Source organism: Jaculus jaculus, chromosome 10 (genome assembly GCF_020740685.1).
Source record: "Jaculus jaculus isolate mJacJac1 chromosome 10, mJacJac1.mat.Y.cur, whole genome shotgun sequence".
Classification (NCBI taxonomy): domain Eukaryota; kingdom Metazoa; phylum Chordata; class Mammalia; order Rodentia; family Dipodidae; genus Jaculus; species Jaculus jaculus.
In genome coordinates, this window is record NC_059111.1 from 90,452,638 (window position 1) to 90,473,326 (window position 20,689).

Genomic DNA, 20,689 nt, shown 5'->3' on the forward strand with positions numbered 1-20,689 from the left:
CTCACTGTGGCTCAGGCTGACCTGAGGTAGGGTCTCACTGTGGCTCAGGCTGACCTGGAATTCACTATGTAGTCTCAGGGTGGCCTCGAACTCATGGTGATCCTCCTACCTCTGCCTCCCGAGTGCTGGGATTAAAGGCCTGCGCCACCACACCTGGCTAAACTGTTTTTTTGACACCCTATGGGGTGCTTTGTAATTAGCTAATGCAAGGGGTGCTTGGTTCTTAGGCTACCATGTGCATAAAAATCATCAGGGCAGGGCGTGGTGGCACACACCTTTAATCCCATCACTCCATGAGTCTGAGGCCACAGCCTGGGCTAGAGCTAGACCCTACCTTGAAAAACCAATAAATAAATAAATCAGTTATAAGGGAGGGGCTGAAAGGATGACTTAGCAGTTAAGATGCTTGCCTGCAAAGCCAAAGGACCTCAGTCTCTGTTAATTTCCCCAGGACCCGTGTAAACCAGATGTACAAGGTGGCTCATGCACCTGGACTTGGGTTGCAGTGGCTGGAGGCCCTAGCATGCTCATTTTCTCTCTTTCTCTCTGTCTGTCTGCCTCTCTCTTTCAAATAAAATAAATAAAAAGTAAAATGTTTTAAACTGATAAGAACAGATACTACACTTGATCTTAGCCAAAAGGCTGAGAAACGATAAAATAAATTAAAAAATTTTTTGTTCATTTTTATTTATTTATTTCAGAGCAACACAGAGAGAAAAAGGCAGAGGGGGGGCAGAGGGAGTGAGGGAGAAAGAAAGAGAATGGGCGCGCCAGGGCCTCCAGCCACTGCAAACGAACTCCAGATGCATGCGCCCCCTTGTGCATCTGGCTAACATGGCTCCTGGGGAATCAAGCCTCGAACCCCGGACCTTAGGCTTCACAGGCAAGCGCTTAACTACTAAGCCATCTCTCTAGCCCAAAATGAATTTTTTTATACATTTTTTTAAAAATTTATTTATTTGAGAGCGACAGACACAGGGAGAAAGACAGATAGAGGGAGAGAGAATGGGCGCGCCAGGGCTTCCAGCCACTGCAAACGAACTCCAGACGCGTGCGCCCCCTTGTGCATCTGGCTAACGTGGGACCTGGTGAACCGAGCCTCGAACCAGGGTCCTTAGGCTTCACAGGCAAGCGCTTAACCGCTAAGCCATCTCTCCAGCCCCAAAATGAAATATTTTTAAAAAGGCAGATTCCTAGGCGTCATGCTAGCATTCTAGATATCACTTGGGACTCATTGTTTTAACCATGAGTCTGAATGATTGTGATAAAAGTCATCTCTTGATTACGCTTGAAAAAATACACCACAGCAAAAACTATCCCTCACATGTCCCCAACCTCAGATTGTATTTTCCTACTGTCTACTTTTTTTTCTTTTTTGGTTTTGCGAGGTAGGGTTTTACTTTAGCCCAGGCTGACCTGGAATTCACTGTGTAGCCTCAGGGTGGCCTCGAACTCACTGCGATCCTCCTACCTCTGCCTCCCAAGTGCTGGGATTAAAGGCGTGCGTCACCACACCTGGCTGTACTGTCTACTTTTCTTATCCAAAAAAAAAATTTTTTTTTGAGGTAGGGTCTCACCCTAGTCTAGATTAACCTGTAATTCACTATGGAGTCTCAGGGTGGCCTCTAACTCACAGCGATCTTCCTACCACTGCCTCCCGAGTGCTGGGATTTAAGGCGTACGCCACCATGCCCAGCTTTTTTTTTTCAAATAAAAAAACATTTTATTATTTATTTATTTGAGAGAAAGATACACGGAGAGAGAGAGAGTGGGCGTACCAGGGCCTCCAGCCACTGCAAACGAACTTCAGACGCGTGTGCCACCTTGTGCGTCTGGTTTATGTGGGTCCTTGAGGAATTGCAAAGAGGTCCCATCTCTCCAGCCCCATACTTACTATTTATTTATTTATTTATTTTTTGGGGGGTTAGGCCTGCACCTACGTGTCCCCATTCCTTCATATAATCTCCAGAAGAGTAAGATTAAGGACTTAAAAAAAATGTAGTTCAGTTGATAAAGTACTTGTTTAGTTCAATCTCCACCGCCAAAGAAACCAAGTTGGGGTGGCACACGTCTGTTAATCCCAGCACTTGGCAGGTGGAAAGAGGATCAGAAAGACAAGGTCATACCAAGTTACATTGTGAAGTTGAGGCCAGCCTGGGCTACATGCATTAGTATTGGATCCTGTATCAAAAAAAAAAAATTGCATGTATGAATGAATGAAAAACAGGACTCTCTATTTTTTGCTAACAGGTGCACCCTCAGAGCACCCAGACAGAAACATTCGGTACAGAAAGAGCTTCTTGGCCAAGCTCCCCGAAGCACCCCCAGAATAAATTACTGTACTGTACTGGGAGGTGTACAAAAACTTTTGCTTGCAAATATCTGGGCAGGGTTTTGAAATCGGGAAGCAAAGGTCATTTCAAAGAGAGGGTGATCATCATTCGTCCGATCAAGACTCTTGGAGAAAATCGTGGGGGTCGAGGGGTTGGGGGTGGCTTCCGTTTCCAAGCAGCGTCCTTGCACCAACACTCGGGAGGTCCCGATTCCCCCGCTGCGGGGAATGGACGAGGTTACTTTTTTGTTATTTTTTCCCCCCCCCGGATCAAGCGACCATTTTGGGCTGCGTGCGTCACTTTTCTGCGGCGTCCACGTTCCGCTCCTCCAGTCGCTTTCACGGTTCCTCTCGGTTCCCCCCCCACCCCACCCCGCAACACCATCACCATCTCCCCCAAACGCCAAAGCCCACGCAAAGCGGCCCGAGAAGCCGACGAAGCGGCGGAGTGGGGGGGGGGGGCGCCCGGGGGCACGGCGGGGACGACGGCCGAAAAAGCGCCTCCCGTCGCTGCCGGCCAGCGGCGTGCTGCCGAAGCGGAGCTCAGCATCATGGCGGCCTCCGGGCGGGGAAGCCGAGCCGTGCGTCGCGTGCGTGCCTCCTCCCTCCCCCCTCCCTCCTGCTCCCCTCCCCTCCCCTCCCCCTCGTCGGCGGCGGCAGAGGCGGCAGCGCTCGCCATTGCCGCTGGTGGCAGGAGGCTGCGAGGAGCCGGCGCGGTCGCAGTCTCCACGGCGCAGGCCCACGGTAGCGCAGCCGCTCTGAGGTGAGTGCCCTACCGCGCAATCTCCAGCTATTTCAGCCCCGGCGCAGCCGCAACACGCCGCCCGCCGGCCGGCCGGCCCGCCCCGCAGTCGGCACCCTGGCCGCCCCCGGGCTCAGGGACCTGGGCCCCCCGCTGGATTTGGTCCGCCTGGGGCTGAGGGGGGGGGGGCCAAGACGGGCCCAGTCAAACCGCCACCCCGAGGATGAGCAGGCCGCACTAGGCCCCAGGCGTCCTGGCAGGCTCGGGAGGGAAGGCGCTGCCCTCCAGAGAAGAGAGAACGAGAGCGAGAGTCTTCCTGAGGGTTCCGGCCTCCCTTTACCGCCCGAGGCTCTCCGGGCGCCGCGGCCTCGTCCGCGCCATGGAACACCCGCCCTCCCCCGGGCCTGGCCTATCTTCCCGCGGGCTCGGGGAGCGGGAGGGCGGGCGAGCCGGGCCCGGGAGGAGCGCGCCGGGCACGGGAGCGGGGTGGTGGTGGGTGGACGGGCGCGGGACCGAGAAGCCGCGGGCTCCGGCGCTCGTCGCCTTCGGTTCTTCCCGGGTGTCGGCGGCGGGGCTTCGGGGAGCCGCTGTCTCTCTCTCTCTCTCTCTCCCGCGCGGGCGAAGGAGAGGTTGGGCGGCTCGGGCGACCTCCGGAGCTTCCCTCCTTCCTGCCGGGGTGGCGTGGGCTTGTTACCCAGGTAGACTGGGATGGTGGTGAGCGGGAGGGTTGGTTGGGGGGGGGGGGGGAGACGCTGGAACATGGCGCGTTGCCCACCTTTCTTGCAAGTTGTTTTAAGGAGGCGGCCCGGGCGGGCAGTTCGAGGAGGAGGAGGAGGGCGCAAAGTCCTTTTGTACGCAGAAATAAGGAGCGACATTGTGTTTTTTCCCTTTACAGCCGAGATGCCCACGGAGTGGGCTGGGGAGGGGTGCGCTTGGTATCTTCGTGTGCCTCCTCGGGTTCTGGTCCCCTGGATGAGGGGAAGGAAGAGGTGGCGCGCCCCTCGGACGGAACCGAATCTTTGCCACGGGAAAGACGTGGGGGGGGGTGCTCTGGGATGGTCTTGTGCATGATACTATGTCGTACCCCCCCCCGGCTTTTTGGGGACGCCAGGGCTTACCTTTGCGTGCAGTGCACTTCACCGTGCTCTGATGTCCACTGCGTCTGTCTCACCTGTTGTGTCGTTGCTGCTCGTCCCAAACTTTCTACGGTGCATCGGACTGCCTACGAGAACTTGTAGTTCAAAAACGTGCATGCTTTTTAGGGCTTCAAATGCTATCTGCTCTCAACAGTTGGAGGAGTTATTATTGCCTCTTATCCCTTCGTTCCAAGCCATTGCATTAAGATACCATATATTGTTTTATTTTAGAGCTGGTATCATTTGTGCTGAATTCTTCCTGTAATCAGAGCTAAATTTACATTTTCTTCAGCGTTTAGAGACCCTGTAATGGAAGGTTGGTGGTATGAGTGAGGCTGTCAGTTTGGATAGTGTTCTGGAGGAGAGAAAGGATACAGCTTTTGTCCCAGGGCATCCTGCCTCAAGAGTGGCCCTTTCCCCATTTCACTTCAACCCTGACTCTTAAATTCTTTTTTTTTTTTTCTCTTTGCCCTTGAACAGTAAATTATTGGATTATTCTTCACTTGAGGGGAGGGTGAAGCATTGGGCATGGTGTGTGGTGGTCTGACTCCCTAGCATTGTTTGAAAGTTCTTGACAAGTTTCCCAGTAAGGTAGTGAAAATTACTAGTTATATTATATGTTTCTAAGTGTAATTTTCTTATGAGTGCAAAAGGAAACACAATTATAGCATGTAATGTGATGGGTATTTACTCTTAATTTGGGTCCTAAAATGTGTGCAGATTTTGTGTGTGTGTATGAAGGGGCTCTTTTGTTTTTTGTTTTTTAAAGTTTTTAATTTTTCCTTTTTTTTTTTTTTGCTGTGCTGGGAATCAAAGCCAGGGCTTTGGGCTTGCAACCATCTGCCACTGAGCTATACCTCCAGTCCTGTTTTTTCCTCTAATTTGAGTTAGTGTTGCTTTCAGTTTGTACTGTGACCCTAACTAAAGCTAACAGTAATCACATTAAGAGTAATTATTTGTTTAATGTTTTGGCTACCTTATTTGAAGTCTTTTGATTCATTACAGTCTCAAGCTCAGCATACAGAAAGGAAAATGACTTTTTGCTTAGTAGTGATTCATATTCTCATTTAGTCAGAACACAAACAACCAAGCAAAAACAATCCAAAGTAGGAGATTTTATGCAAATATTTTCCTTGCAGTTTTAAGGGAACTTTTAGCCCCTGGAATTAGAGAAGAAACGCGAGATAAAGGCCCTAGTCCAGACACAGAAGGAGTCTGAAGATTCCAGGTTTCCCCTCCTGTTCATGTGTCATCCAGTAGAAACAAGAGTGTAGGTATTTTTTGTTTTTTTCGAGGTAGGGTCTCACTCCTAGCTCAGGCTGACCTGGAATTCACTTTGTAGTCTCAGAGTGGCCTCGAACTCAAAGCGATCCTCCTACCTCTGTGGCTTTTTCTTTTTTAATTAAGGCATAATTATGCACCCATTGCTAATTTAGATAGGGAGCTAAAGGCCAGCGTTCCATGATTTCAATACCTGAGTTGGCATTGCCTGTAGACTATAGGTTTAACCAAACCTGAGTTGTCTGATCCATAAGCAGGTGACTTTTAAGGGGAAAAAGTAAGATTCTTGTGGTCTGGGATTACATTTTTTATATATTTCTTATTTGTAACAAGGCATTCAGTAAGTGTGTTTTGGGAAATGATGATGATGAAGAGTAATTGCTGAAATTATAATTTTTCCTGAGTATTTGAAAAAGCATGCTGAATTTTGATTCTGAGGGGATGAACTGTCAGCCTGTAGAAGAAAACTGTCTGGGAAGTAAATGTATATACCTTAGACAAGCTCAGCGCCCTCTGCTGAAGGAGGCTTTCATCCAAAGGTGGAGGCTGATGGGGAATCGAAGAGCTATTGAGCTCACAGTGTCTGCCCTAACTTCCAGTTAGATACACCCTTTCTGGACATGTCATTCCAGAATTGGGATCCGTTAGTTTAAATGCTTGTCACTATGGGTGTGTGCATAGTATTTGAATGTCAATTTTATACATACTTATGCTTGATTTTGTAAAGGGCATTTAAGCATGTTGAAAGGATGTTTGCTTTTTGTTCTTTTATGTTTTCATTGAGAGCAAAAGCTAGTGTTTTTAGCCCAGACTTACCAAATATAACTTTCCATGAATACTTGGTGAAATTTCAGTAAAAGAAACCCATTTGTTAAAAAGTTTCTTTTAGAAATATATTGTCTGAAGCCTGGGCGTGTTGCTTAGTGGTAGAGTGCCTGTTTATGGGCAGGGCCCAGGGTTCAATCCCCAGCAGTGAAAGGTAAAAATTAAAATATATTTTTTAGACCAAGTCCAAAGTTTTTGTTTTGTTTTGTTTTGTTTTGTTTTTGAGGTAGGGTTTCACTAGCTCAGGCTGACCTGGAATTCACTATATATCAGGGTGGCCTTGAACTCATAAGGAGCCTCTCACCTCAGCCTCCCTTGGGCAGGGATTAAAGGTATGCTCCACCATGCCCAGCTCCAATTCAGAGTTTTATTTCTTTTTTAATATTTTTATTTATTTATTTATTTGCTAGCAGAGAGAGAAAGAGGGAAGAGAAGAGACAGGCAGAATGGGTACTCCAGGGCCTCCAGATCTCTGTGCATCTGTATTTATGTGGGTACTGGGGAATCAAACCCTGGTTCTTAGGCTTTGTAGGCAAGCACCTTAACTGCTGAGCTGTCTCTGCAGCCCTCCAGTGTTTTCTTGAGTGTCTAAATACATATTTTTTGTTTGTTTTATGGCAGGGTCTCAGTGAAGCCCAGGCCGACCTGGGACTCAATGTGTTGCCCCAAGCTGGCCTTAAACTCAATGGTGATCCTCCCACCTCAGCATCCCTAGTCCTGGGATTAAAGGAGTAAACCACCATGTCTGGCCCTCATACTAATTTTTGTGTGTTATGCATAATGCAGTGGCTTCCTAATTAACAAGGGGTGAATTGTCTACATCCTTGGATTTTCAGTTTGTCCTTTTCTTTATTTCTTTCTCTCTCTCTCTCTTTTTTTTTGGTTTTGTTTTTTTGAGGTAGGGTCTCACTCTAGCCCAGGCTGATGTGAAATTAACTCTGTATTCTCAGGGTGGCCTCCAACTTGCAGCGATCCTCCTATTCCTACCTCTGCCTCCTGGGTGCTGGGATTAAACCACACCAGGCTTTTTTTCTTCTTTTTGAGAGGAGATTGCATGTATCTGACTGGTTTTGAGCTCATTATGTATGTGAACTTCTGCTCCTGTTTCTACCTCCCAAGTGCTGGCCCTACCTAACCCAGGGCTTCTGGCATGCTAGGCAAGCACTCTACCAACGGAGCTACGTCCCCAGCCCGTAGGACTTTGATCCATCTGGATTCTAAGGTGAATAGGCTGGAGGAGACAAAATAAAAGGAGTTGAAACAAACTAGTTCACATGTTTTTTAAGATTACAACTCCACTGAACTATTGGAAACTTTCTAACTCTCGGAGCAACCAGAATGCTTTGAGTTTGAGGCCAGCCTGGGACTACAGAGTGAGTTCCAGGTCAGCCAGGGCTAGAGTGAGACCCTACCTCGAAAAATAAAGTTATTTTAGTGTGACATGGAGAAATCTTAGAAAACGATTTTTTGATCATTCAAGGACTTTATTTTTTTCTTCCTGAAGTACAGTTTAGAATTGGGCTAATGTGTTTTGAACCTCTCCTCGATGCAGTAAGTTACCATGTAGTCTTTCTGCCTAAAGTGTCCCAGAGTATGAGCACTTATATGATAACAAGTTGAACCTTCTTTGAACTGAAGCAAAGCCAGAAGTAGAATTTTTTAGAGATATGCAAGCATATCACCAAAGCTGGGAATGCAGCTTCGTAGGGTGCTTGCCTTGCAGTCACAAAGCCCTGGGACCTGATCCCAGCATCACGTAAGTCAGGTGTGGTAGTGCATGCTTGAAAGCCCACTTGGGAGGTGGAGACAGGAGGATCAGGAGTTCATGGTCATCCCAGCTACTCAGGAAGTTAGAGGTCAGTCTGAGCTACATGAGACCTTGTCTCAAAATAATGAACCAAACAGATTAACAAAAGAAAACCCATGGGAGTGGAAAGTAGGACAGAGGAGAGAAGGGAAACAAACAAAATTTGTTTGAAAACACCATAATGAAACCCAGTCTCTGTATGCTAATCAAATGAATAATGAAAAAAGAAAAGCCCCCAAATAAAACAAACAGCACCAACTGTGAAAACCCACAATAGGGGCTAGAGAAATGGCTCAGTGTTTAAGGCATTTGCCTGCAAAGCCTAAGGCCCTAGGTTCGATTCCCCAATACCCATGTAAAGCCAGATGTACAAGGTTGTGCAAGCAGCTGGAGTTCATTTGCAGTGGCTGCAGGCCTTGGCATACTAATTTTCTCTCTCTCTTTTTTTTTTTTTTGAGGTAGGGTCTTACTTTGGTCCAGGCTGACCTGGAATTAACTATGTAGTCTCAGGGTGGCCTCTAACTCTTGGTGATTCTCCTACCTCTGCCTCCCAAGAGCTGGGATTAAAGGTGTGTGCCACCACACCTGGCTATATGTCTCTTTCTTTCACTCTCAAATGAAATACTTAAAACAAAAACTCATGTTGAACCAGTTGTAGTGTAGGTGATGCTAGGACATTTCTTAGTCCTTAAGACAAATCTGTATTATACCACTAATAGCAGTCACTTAGAAGATAATCTGACCATGAGGGATCTACTCTTGAATCTCAGTCTGAGTAGTCTGCCCTTCCTAACCTCAAAATAGTTTATTTAAAATACCACCTGTTAATACACCATCAGATAATTTTTTTCTCAATTTTTAATAACATTTTCCATGATTATAAAGAATATCCCATGGTAATACACCCCCCCTGCTTTCCCTTTTGAAATTCCATTCTCCATCATATCCCCTCCCCATCTCCATCATTCTACTTACATATCAGATAATTTTTTTTTTTTAAGGTAGGGTCTCACTCTAGTTCAGGCTGAAATTCACTGTGTAGTCTCAGGGTAGCCTTGAACTCACAGTGATCATCCTACCTCTTGCCTCCCGAGTGCTGGGATTAAAGGCATGTGCCACCACGCCTGGCTAATATCTTTTTAAAAAATATTTAATTTATTTCTTTGAGAGAGAGCTAGAGGAAGGTAGAATGGGCGGGCCAGGGCCTCTATCCACTACAAATGAACTCTAGATGCATGTGCCACCTTGTGTATCTGGCTTTATGTAGGTGCTGGGGAATTGAGCCTGGGTCTTTTGGCTTTGCAGGCAAGTGCCTTAACCTCCAAGCTACCTCTCCAGCCCAATTTCTTGAGGAAGCTAACTCTGGTAAGGGTTTGTAGGTGTTGAGGGAAGGGTGATGGGGGCAAGAGGAGAACGTGATGGTGAACCTACTTGTGGAATGGGATGACCCCTGGACTTTGGGGAGCTATTTTTGTTTGTGTCATTAGTTTAGTGATTCAGACTTTTTTTTTTTTTAAATTTAATTTATTAGTTTTCTTTTCAGTAAATACAGGCGGTTTGGTACCATTATTTAGGCTCATCTGTGATCTACCCCCTCCCATTAGACCCTCCTTATTATTGAAAATGGGTCGTGCATTGTGGAGTTAGCTCCCAGTTATTAGTATGATAAATGTCTCTGAAAATCATGACCCAACATGTAACTCTGACATTCTTTCCGCCCCCTCTTCCGCAAGATTTCCCTGAGCCATGTTGGGTTCATTTTTGGTCTGCTTCAGTGCTGAGGTGTTGGGGGCCTCTGAGGCTCTGGCTCTCTGATTTGGTAGGAGTTGATTTTTCTCTGCATTGATCTCTTTCCCCTTTGTGCTGGTATCCAGTTCACAGGAAAACATCACCCTTGCTTATTTCGCCAGTTGTCCTTAGTTTCAGTTGGGCCCCTTCTGAGGTATGTTGGGGCAGCTCTCTTCTTAGGATCTGCATCTATCTTTTTTTCCCTCGTTGTTTGTAGTGCAGCTAGGCGGTCGCCATCTTGACCGGAAGCCCATAAGGGAGTCCTGATTCAGACTTTTAATGGTAATTGTATTGCATGTAAGAGAAGCATTTATGGGCCAGGATGATGGCTTAGCCAATGAAGGTGCTTGCTTGCAAAAGCCTGCAGGCACAGGTTCGATTCCCAACCTACCAATGTAAATCAGACACGAAAAGTGGCAAGAGTGCTAGAGGGATGGCTTATCAGTTAAGACATTTGTCTGCAAAGCCAAAGGATCCCTGATTCTCTTCCCCAGGACCCATGTAAAGCCAGATGTACACGGTGGTATATGTGTCTATAGTTGGTTTTCAGTTTCTAGAGGTCATGGCGAGCTCATTCTCTGTCTGCTTTTCTCTCTCACTTTCTAAATAAATAAATAGATAAAAATATTTAAAAAGTGGCAAGAGACACTGGTGTGCCTATGACACATAAATGCACAGGTACAAAAACGTAACTGGGCTGGAGAGGTGGCTTAGTGGTCAAGGTACATGCCTGTGAAACCTAAGGACCCAGGTTCAATTCTTCAGGTCCCACGTAAGCCAGTTGCACATGGTGGCACTTGCATCTGGAGTTCGTTTGCAGTGAGTGGCTAGAGGCCCTGGTGTGCCCATTCCCTCCCTCCCTCCGTCCCTCCCTCCCTCCTTCCGTCTCTAATAAGTAAATAAATAAAAATCTTTAAAAAATAATTCAGGCTGATTTTCTTGGTTACAGATGTCAATAAGTTTGGCTCATAACTTAAGTGGACTTTAAAAAAATTAATTAATTTGACCAAGATTGAGGGGGAGAGAGAGAGAGGTAATGAGCACACCAGGGCCTCTAGCCACTGCAAACAAACTTGAGACGCTTGCACCGTAAGTTCGAGGATACCCTATGACTACATAGTGAATTCCAGGTCAGCCTGGACTAGAGTGAGACCCTACCTCAACAAATAAAGAGCTTGTTTTCTGCTGTTGGCAATTGTAAGATCTTGTTGCTGCTACTGAATGTGGTTAGCCTAGCCGCTAACCTGCTAGGAACCAGAGGAAGTGAGGAAATGTCCCCAGGAAACACTGCTTAAAGCTGTGTAAGCCGTGGACTAGAAATGGGGAGCAGGTACCAGAGGAATTCTTGTTTTATGTTTCAACAAGGGTGAGGCATATCCCTATTGAGAAATAAGCATGGATGTGTCCTCACTTTGGTTGAAGACATTCTGTAGTCTAGGCCTATGCTAGATGCTAGAGTCATAGCTGAGCCATGGGTCTTTGCTAGGAGAGAACAACTAGCTGGAATAGTTTGTTGAAACCAAAGTAAACAAGAGAGGAATTCATTCTGGGGAGGGAGAATAAGCAGGGAAAACTGAGGTCATCAGCCATTTCACTGATGAAGAGGAAGCTTGAGGCAGGCAACACTGTACTTTGAAAATGGCAAATGGAAGAGGAAATGAAGCTCATCAGATTGTGCTTGGGCAAGTTTATCCATGCTTGCAAGTATGAATTTTTTTGTTTGTCTTTAATTTTTTTGTACATCTTTATTTATTTATTTGAGAGTGACAGAGAAAGAGGCAGATAGAGAGAGAGAGAGAATGGGCACACCAGGGCCTCCAGCCACTGCAAACGAACCCCAGATGCATGTGCCCTCTTGTGCATCTATCTGGCTAACGTGACATGGGTCCTGGGGAATTGAGCCTCGAACCGGGGTCCTTAGGCTTCACAGGCAAGCGCTTAACCACTAAGCCATCTCTCCAGTCCTGGTTTTTGTTTTTTGAGGTAGGGTCTCACTCTAGCTCAAGCTGACCTGGAATTTCCTATGTAGTCTCAGGGTGGCCTTGAACTCATGGCGACCCTCTTATCTCTGCCTCTGTGTGCTGGGATTAAATGTGTGCACCACCAAGCCCGGTCTTTGATTTTATTCTATAGACACTTGTGTCATAGGAGGTCGCAATAGGGTAGCTACTTAAAAAATGTCTCTCTGTGTGTGTATGTAGGGTCTCGCTCCAGCCCAGGTTGATCTGGAATTCATGGTGATCCTCCTACCTCTGCCTCCCTAGTGATGGGACTAGAGGTGTGCGCCACCATGCCCAGCTTTAAAAATTTTTTTAGGCAGGGTCTGTAGCCCAGGTTGAGCTGGAACTCATTCTGTAGTCCCAGGATGTCCTTGAAGTCACAGGAATCATTTTAACCTCTGCGTCCCCAGTGCTGGGATTAAAGGCATATGCTACCATGCCTGGTTAAATACAGGTTGTTTTTTTGTTTTGTTTTGTTTTGTTTTTCAAGGTAGGGTCTCACTCTAGCCCAGGGTGGCCTCGAACTCACGGCGATCCTCCTACCTCTGCCTCCCGAGTGCTGGGATTAAAGGTGTGCACCACCATGCCCAGCTAAATATAGGGGTTTAAAATCTAAGGTATTTAGTTCTTAGGTTCAGTCTTTTGAAATTATATGAAAAAAATTTGTGTGTGTGTGTGCGCCTATGTGTTATTTCTGGGAGATGAACCAATCTCAATTTGCTGAAATTCTCAGAGCTCTTGACACACAGAAAAGTCAGCAACCTCCTGCTGGAGACGTGAATTTGGGACTAAGACACTTGCCTGCAAAGCCAAAGGACCCAGATTCGATACCGTAGGACCCATGTAAACCAGATGCACAAGGAAGCCTATGCATCTGGAGTTCATTTGCATTGTCTGGAGGCCCTGGCACAACCATTCTCCCTATCTGCCTGTTTCTCACACATCCAAAAATAGGGCCATGTGTGGTGTTGAACACCTTTAATCCCAGCACTCAATAGGCGGGGTGTGGGGTTGTGTGTGGGGGGGGAGTATGTCATGAGTTTGAGGCCAGTCTGAGACTGATTCCAGGTCAGTTTGGGCTACAGAAAGACCTTACCTCAAAAAGAAAGAAGGAAAAAAAACAAGCCAGCAACCTTTTCCATACTCTAAGTGAATAAGTCAAGTGCTGGGCAAGTTACCTGTAATCAGTTCTCTTAACTAGTGAGATAGATCAAAGGAGAGATTTAAAAAATTTTTTTTTTCGTTTATTTTGTTTATTTTGAGAGCAACAGAGAGAGAAAGAGGCAGATAGAGAGAGAGAGAATGGGCGTGCCAGAGCCTCCAGCCACTGCAAACGAACTCCAGATGCGTGTGCCCCCTTGTGCATCTGGCTAACATGGGTCCTGGAGAATCGAGCCTTGAACCGGGGTCCTTAGGCTTCATAGGCAAGTGCTTAACCACTAAGCCATCTCTCCAGCCCCAAAGGGGAGATTTTTAAGAGAGTGTCTGTGAGGAGCTTTGGGAAGACTGGATTAAGAACACTAGGAGAAGCCGGGTATGGCTGCGTACGCCTTTAATCCCAGCACTCAGGAGGCAGAGGTAGGTGGATTGCCGTGAATTGGAGGCTACCCTGAGATTACACAGTGAATTCCAAGTCAGCCTGGGATAGAGACACTACCTTAAAACAACAACAACAACAACAGCAACAACAAAAAACTAACACTAGGAGAAATAATACCAAAGCAAAGGGGAGACAGTTTCAGAATTTCAAGTGTTCTGGATTCACTTTTTTGGGGGGTCAAGGTAAGGTCTCTCTCTAGCCAAGACTGGAATTCACTGTGTGTGTAGTCTCAGGTGGCCTTGAACTCACACCAGCTGCCAACTTCAGCCTCCCGAGTGCTGGGATTAAAGGTGTGCCCCACCATTCACCAACATGTGAACTCATACCAATAAGTGACTACTCATGGCCTTGTAGATACAGTTGATTTTGGGAGAGATCAAATTACTATTTTTTTAATTTTACTTACTTTTGGTTTTTCAAAGTAGGGTCTTGCTCAGCCCAGGCTGACCTGGAATTCACTATGTAGTCTCAGGGTAGCCTTGAACTCTCAGTGATTCTCCTACCTCTCCCTCCCCAGTACTGGAATTAAAAACATGCATCCCCATGCCCAGCTAGCATTAATGCCTCCTGAGTGCTGGGATTAAAGGTATGCGCCACCACACCTCGCTTGTTTTAAAAGGGAAATGTATTTTTATTTACTTGCAGGGAGAGAGGGAACAAGGAATGGGGGCACTCCAGGGCCTCTTGGCACTGCAAACTAACTCCAGACACATGTGCTACTTTGTGCATATGGCTTTACATGGGCCTAGGCTATTAGATTTTGCAAGCAAGAGCTTTTAACCAATGAGCCATCTCTAGCCTTGGAAAATGTCTCTTTGTTGTTTTTGTTTTTTTGAGGTAGGGTCTCCAGCCCAGGCTGTCTTAGAACTCACTCTGTAGTCCCAGGGTTGCCTCAAACTTACAGTGATCTCTTGCTTCTACCTTCTGGGTGCTGGGATTAAGTGTGTGTGCCATCGCACAAGGCAGGAAATGTATTTTTTAAATTATTAATTAGTTTTGTACACAGCGAATACAGTCAATTTGGTACCCATTGTTAAGCTCATCCATGTAGGAAATGTATTTTTAAAGAAACATTGCTTCTTCTATCTCTCAAGTAAATAAAAAGTAATTAAAAAAAGAAAGGATTGGGCTGGAGAGATGATTTAAAAGTTAAGGCATCTGCCTGTGAAGGTAAAGGACCAAGGTTTGATTCCTTAGGACCCATGTAAACCTGATGTACAAAGTGGCATATGCATCTGGAGTTCATTTTCAGTGGCTGAAGGCCCTGGTGTGCCCATTCTTTCTCTGTTTCTCTCCCTCTTTCTATCTCTCAAATAAATAAAATAAATATTTTAAAAAGGAAAAGGATTATTTAAGGATCTGGAGAGATGGCTTAGTGGTTAATGTACTTGCCTACAAAGTCAAAGGACCCAGGTTCAACAGGATCCACGCAAGCCAAATGCACAAGTTAGTTTTCAGTGGCTGGAAGACTCTGGCATACCTGTTCTTATCTCTGCCTCTTTCTCTCAAATAAATAAATTTTAAAAAGCATTGGCTTATAGAAAAAAAATTCTCTTTTAAGTTAAGAATTGTTTATAGTTTAGAAATTTTCTAAGATACATAGTTTCTTCAATATAGTGATATGTAGCCAGGCGTGATGGCACACACCTTTGATGCTAGCACTTTGGAGGCAGAGGTAGGATTACTGTGAGTTCAAGGTTAGCCTGGTCTAGAACCAAAAAAACAAAAAGAAAGAAAGAAAGAAAATATCAAGTGATATATGGCAAGCAAGATAAAATTATTCTTACCATATTTTTCTTTTTTAAAAAATATTTTTAATTAATTTAGTTATTAGAGAGAATGAGCACGCCAGGGCCTCTAGCCACTGCAAATGAAACTCCAGATGCATGTGTCCCTTTGTGCATCTGGCTTACGTGGGTCCTGGAGAATCGAACCAGGCTCCTTTGGCTTTGCAGGCAAATGCCTTTACCACTAAGCAATCTCTCCAGCCTAATTTTATTACTTTTTTGTGAGGAGGGAGGAAGGAAGAGAGAGCAGAGTGAGTATGGGTGTGTCAGGGCTTCCTGCCATTGCCAATGAACTCCAGATGCATGTGCTATTTTGTACATTTGGCTTTATGTGGGTAGTGGGGAATTGAACTCCAGTTGTTAGGAGTTAACTACTGAGCGATTTCTCCAGCCCCTTCTTACCTTACTTTTCTGATCAGGTAATGACAATACTATTTATGGGCTGGAGAGATGGCTTAGTGGTTAAGGCATTTGCCTGCAAAGCCAAAGGATCCAGGTTTGACTCTCTAGGACCCACCATAAGCCAGCACAAGGGGATGCATGTATCCAGACAGAGTTTGTGTGCAGTGGCTGGAGGCCCAGGCGTGCTCATTCTCTCCCTCTCTCCCTCTCTCCCTTTTTTTTCCCTTTTGAGATAGGATCTCACTTTAGCCCAGGCTGACTTGGAATTCACTCTGTAGTCTCAGTTTAGCCTCAAACTCACAGCGATCCTCCTACCTCTGCCTCCCAAGTGCTGGGATTAAAGGCACGCGCCACTACACCCAGCTCGCTCTCTCTTTCTCTGTTTATTTCTCTCAAATAAATTTATACAAGTATTTTTTGAAACCCACCAAACTAGTAACAAGTTACATAAAACATGGTTCCTGTGTTTAAATTACTCAGTATGTATTTGTATTCTTTTATTCATATTTACTAATACTTCTACAAGGTATCCTATAAGCAATGCTAACTAGCATCATTTGTGAGCATGGAAATCAAGTGTGGAGATTAGGAGCCTGGTATAGAGGGAATGGGCCCAATAGGGCCTCCAGCAGCTGCAAACGAAGTCCAGATGCATATACCTCTTTGTTCACCTGGTTTCATGTGGGCACTGGTGAATCAACCCCAGGTTGTTCAGCTTTGCAGACAAGCACAAAAAGTTTTAAAGGTGTAGAGATTATTATTACCCCTCAAACTAGGAAGTGGTTAACAGTTTCCAAATCTAATTTTAAATACCAAAGATTAGTAAGAAACTGAAGAAAAATATCAAGTGTCTAAAACTTCAGAATAAAATATTTTTGGAGTCAGATAAGTTGTAATATGCAATGTTACAAACAAAATGTTTTTTCAGTATTTGTTTATTGGGGGGGGCAAATAGAGAATTGGTGTGTCAGAGCCTCTAACGACTGTAAAGGAACTCCAGACACATCGTCTCCTTATGCATCTGGCTTTACATGGGTACTGGGGAATTGGGACCTGCATCCTTTGGCTTTGCAGGCAAGTTCCTTAACTGCTAAGCCATTTTTCCAGCCCAAATGAAATGTTTGAATGTGTAAATTTTGTTCATGACTTAGAAATGTGAACACTAACAATGTATTAGCATTAAATTGTCTTTAAGTCGCAAAATATTCTGTTACTATCATATTTCAGAAAGATAGACTCTACACAAAATAGGCAAATAGTATTTTCTTTTTTCCTTATTTATTTGAGAGAGAAAGAGGGAGAGAGAATGGGTGTGCCAGGGCCTCCAGCCATTGCAGACGAACTCTGTGTGCATGCGCCACCTGGTGCATCTGGTTTACATGAGTTCCTAGGAATCAAATGTGGGATCCTTTGGCTTTGCAGGCCAGCACCTTAACCACTAAGCCATCTCTCCAGCCCTGGCAGTTGATTTTTAATTTTTAATATTTTTTTCTCTGAAGCAGGGTTTCACTTTAGCCCAGGCTGAACTGTTATTAACTCTGAAGCTCCAGGCTGGCCTCAAACTCATGGTGATCCTCCTCCTACCTCAGCCTCCCAAGTGCTGGGATTAAAGGTGTGAGCCACTGGATACTTTTTTTTTTGTGTATGTGTGTGTGTTTTTGAGGTAGGGTCTCACTCTAGCCCAGGCTGACCTGGAATTCACTATGGAGTCTCAGGGTGGCCTTGAACTCATGGGATCCTCCTACCTCTGCCTCCCAAGTGCCACCACACCCGGCTGGATAATTATTTATTTATTTATATTTTGGTTTATCGAAGTAGGGTCTCACTCTGGCTCAGGTTGACCTGGAATTCACTTTGAATCTCAGGATGGTTTGAATTGATGGCAATTCTCCTACCTCTGTCTTCCAAGTGCTGTTATTAAAGGTGTGCGCCAATGTACCTGGAAGTTTATTTATTAAAATATGTATTTTTGAGCAGAGAGAGAGTATAGGTATACCAGTGCTTCTTGCCATTGCAAATTAAATCCATATACATGTGCCACTTTGTGCATCTGGTTTTATGTAGGGACTGGGGAAATGAACCTGGGTCAGTGGGCTCTGCAAAGAGAGAGAGAGAGAGAAATAAAAGCTAGGCATGGTGGCGCATGCCTTTAATCCTAGCACTTGGAGACTTGGAGCAGAGGTAGGAGGATCACGGTTAGTTCAAGGCTACCCTGAGACTATATAGTGAATTCCAGGTCAGCCTGAGCTAGAGTGAGACTTTACCTTGAAAGAGAGAGAGAGGAGAGAGCGAGAGAATATGAGAATATGGGCATGCTAGAACCTCCAGCTGCTGCAAGCAAACTCCAGATGCATGTGCCACTTTGTGCATCTGGCTTTATATGGCTACTGGAGAATTGAACTCTGGTCATTAGGTTTTGCAGGCAAGCACCTTAACCACTGACCATCTCTCCAGTCCCCTAAGGATCCATTTCTTTACATCCAACATATGAATGAGAATGTATGGTACTTAATTTCTCTGTGCCTTGTTTGTTTCACGTAACACAATGTCTTCTGTGTTCATTCGTGTAAATATTCAGAGGATCCAAATAGGACCGGGGTGTTTTGTCTTTTCCTTTGTGCTTTTTTTTTTTTGTTCTTTCTTTTTGATTAAATATTCATGAAGAAAATTTTGTTGACAAATGTCCCATGTAAAAATTGCCCCCAACTCAAAGAATTGACCAAGATTTCCTAAGTAGGAGTACTGTTATAGGATGGCCTACAGCTGGTTTCAGTACCAACTCTAAAGAAGATATCACTGATTGTGTGCTGGGTAAAAGTTTTGCCTTCTGCTTTTGAGGCTGTCAATTTTCTTCTAAATAAAAAGTTTCTTCTCAATTGAATTCTGAGTCTTTTATGTTAATAAATATATTTCTCAATATAAAAAGATGTAATGTGTTTATTATAGAAAAGTCAAACTTGCCATACAAAGAGGTAATACTTAAATATATATGATATTAAATAATTTCTTGAACACATGGACATACACACAGTACATATAAATATGTTGTATTTAATAAAGAACAGTACTGTATATGCTGTCTTGGATCAAAAAGGTCTTAAATCTATTTGATATTAGCAGTTTATTTTTACCCATTCTTAGCAGGGAACTTGAAATCCATTTGTTTCAATGAAATAAAGGTTTAAAATTTTCCCTTCAAATACATTTCTCCATGAGATGTTTACTGTTTGTTTCATGCTCTGGTTCTGCTTAGGTAAGGGTAACTTGGAGTGAGGGTGGAAGGTCTTGTCTATGAGAGCTTAGTGAAGGATGAAAGCTAAATCTTGGGTTATCTACCTTGTCATTCACACATTGCTTTTTCTCTACTTGGGAGATTCCTATTTTCAGGATAGTTTCTGATACGATATGTTGGGATGTTATTGATCATTCATTTTACCCTGAAACCTGAGTTTTATTAGTGTTAGTTGCAAATTATGTATTTGCAGCAGCAATATAACACAGTAGTATTAAAACTTCTCTTCTAGTTGGGTGTGGTAACACGCTCCTTTAATCCCAACATTTGGGAGGCAGAGGTAGGAGGATCCCTGTGAAGGATCCCTGTGAGTTCAAGGCCATCCTGAGACTACATAATAAATTCCAGATCAGCCTGGACTAGAGTAAAACCCTACCTCAAAAAAAAAAAAAAAAAAAAAAAAGAGGGCTGGAGAAATGGCTTAGTGGTTAAGCGCTTGACTGTGAAGCCTAAGGACCCTGGTTCAAGGCTCAATTCCCCAGGACCCATGTTAGCCAGATGCACAAGGGGGCGCACACATCTGGAGTTCATTTGCAGTGGCTGGAGGCCCTGGCGTGCCCATATTCTCTTTCTCTCTCTGTTGCTCTCAATAAATAAATAAAAAATGAATAAAATATTTCCAAAACAAAACAAGGGCTGGAGGAATGGTTTAGCAGTTAAGGGACTCGCCTGAGAAGCCTGAGGACCCAGGTTCAATTCTCCAGGTCCCATATAAGCCAGATGTACATGGTGGCGCATGCATTTGGAATTCATTTGCAGTGGCTAAAAGCCCTGGAGTGCCCATTATCTCCCTCTCTCCCTCTGTCTCTAATACATAAAAATATATCTTAAAATTATCTCTGATGAGTTAGAAATGTTTTAAAATGTATTTATTAGAGAGAATGGGTCCTCCAGGGTCTCTAGGCACTGCAAATAAACTCCAGATGCATACACCACCAGGTGCATCTGGCTTATGTGGTTCGGGGGACTTGAAACCTGGGTACTTAGGCTTTAAAGGCAAGTGCCTTAACTACTAAGCAATCTCTTCAGCCCCTACAAATTTTTTTTTAAATTTTATTTATTTGAGGAACAGAAAGGGAGAAAGAGAGAGAATGGGTGTGCCAGGGCATCCAGGTACTGCAGATGAACTCTAGACATAGGTGCCCTCTTGTGCATATGGCTTATGTGGGTCCTGAAGAATTAAGCAAATACGATAATCATTGTGCATTGGGTTAGAGTTTTTAAAATTTTATTTACATATTTATTTAAGAGCGAGAAAGAGGCAGAGAGAGAGAGAATGGCCTCACCAGGGCCTCTATCCACTGCAAGCAAACTCCAGATGGATGCATCCCCATGTGCATCTGTCTTACACGGGTCCTGGAGAATTGAACTACGATCCTTTTCTGTAGACAAATGCCTTAACTGCTAAGTCATCTCTACAGCCCTTGGTTAGATTAAAAAAAAATTTTTTTTTTTCTTGACAGCTTCTGTTATAGACAATAAAACCTGGTAATTCTCTCCCTCCCCTTTCCCATTGCAACTCCATTTCCCTTCACATCCCCTCCCCTCTCAATCATTCTCTTTCATTTTTGATGTCATCTTTTCCTCCTATTATGATCATCTTGTGTAGGTAGTGCCTGTCAGGCACCGTGAGCTCATGGATATTCAGGCATTTTTGTGTCTGGAAAAGTGCATTGTAAGCAGTCCTACTCTTCCTT

The 20,689-nt window shown here is 44.7% G+C and overlaps 1 protein-coding gene and 1 pseudogene across 6 annotated transcripts in view; one reads left to right on the forward strand and one right to left on the reverse strand.

Annotated features, from left to right (window-relative positions):
• Positions 1 to 547: 547 nt before the first annotated feature.
• On the reverse strand, positions 548 to 654 carry LOC123464337 (annotated as a pseudogene).
• A 2,337-nt stretch (positions 655 to 2,991) lies between these two features.
• The window catches only part of Nrf1 (nuclear respiratory factor 1), a 144,435-nt gene continuing 126,737 nt past the window's right edge, over positions 2,992 to 20,689 (forward strand). For 5 of the 6 annotated variants that reach the window (XM_045160487.1, XM_004661214.3, XM_045160485.1 and 2 more), the window contains exon 1: positions 2,997 to 3,095. The gene's annotated coding sequence lies outside the window, so the exon portion shown is untranslated. Of the gene's footprint in view, positions 3,096 to 20,689 lie in introns of all 6 variants that reach the window. The other variant, XM_045160486.1, reaches the window with a different exon arrangement.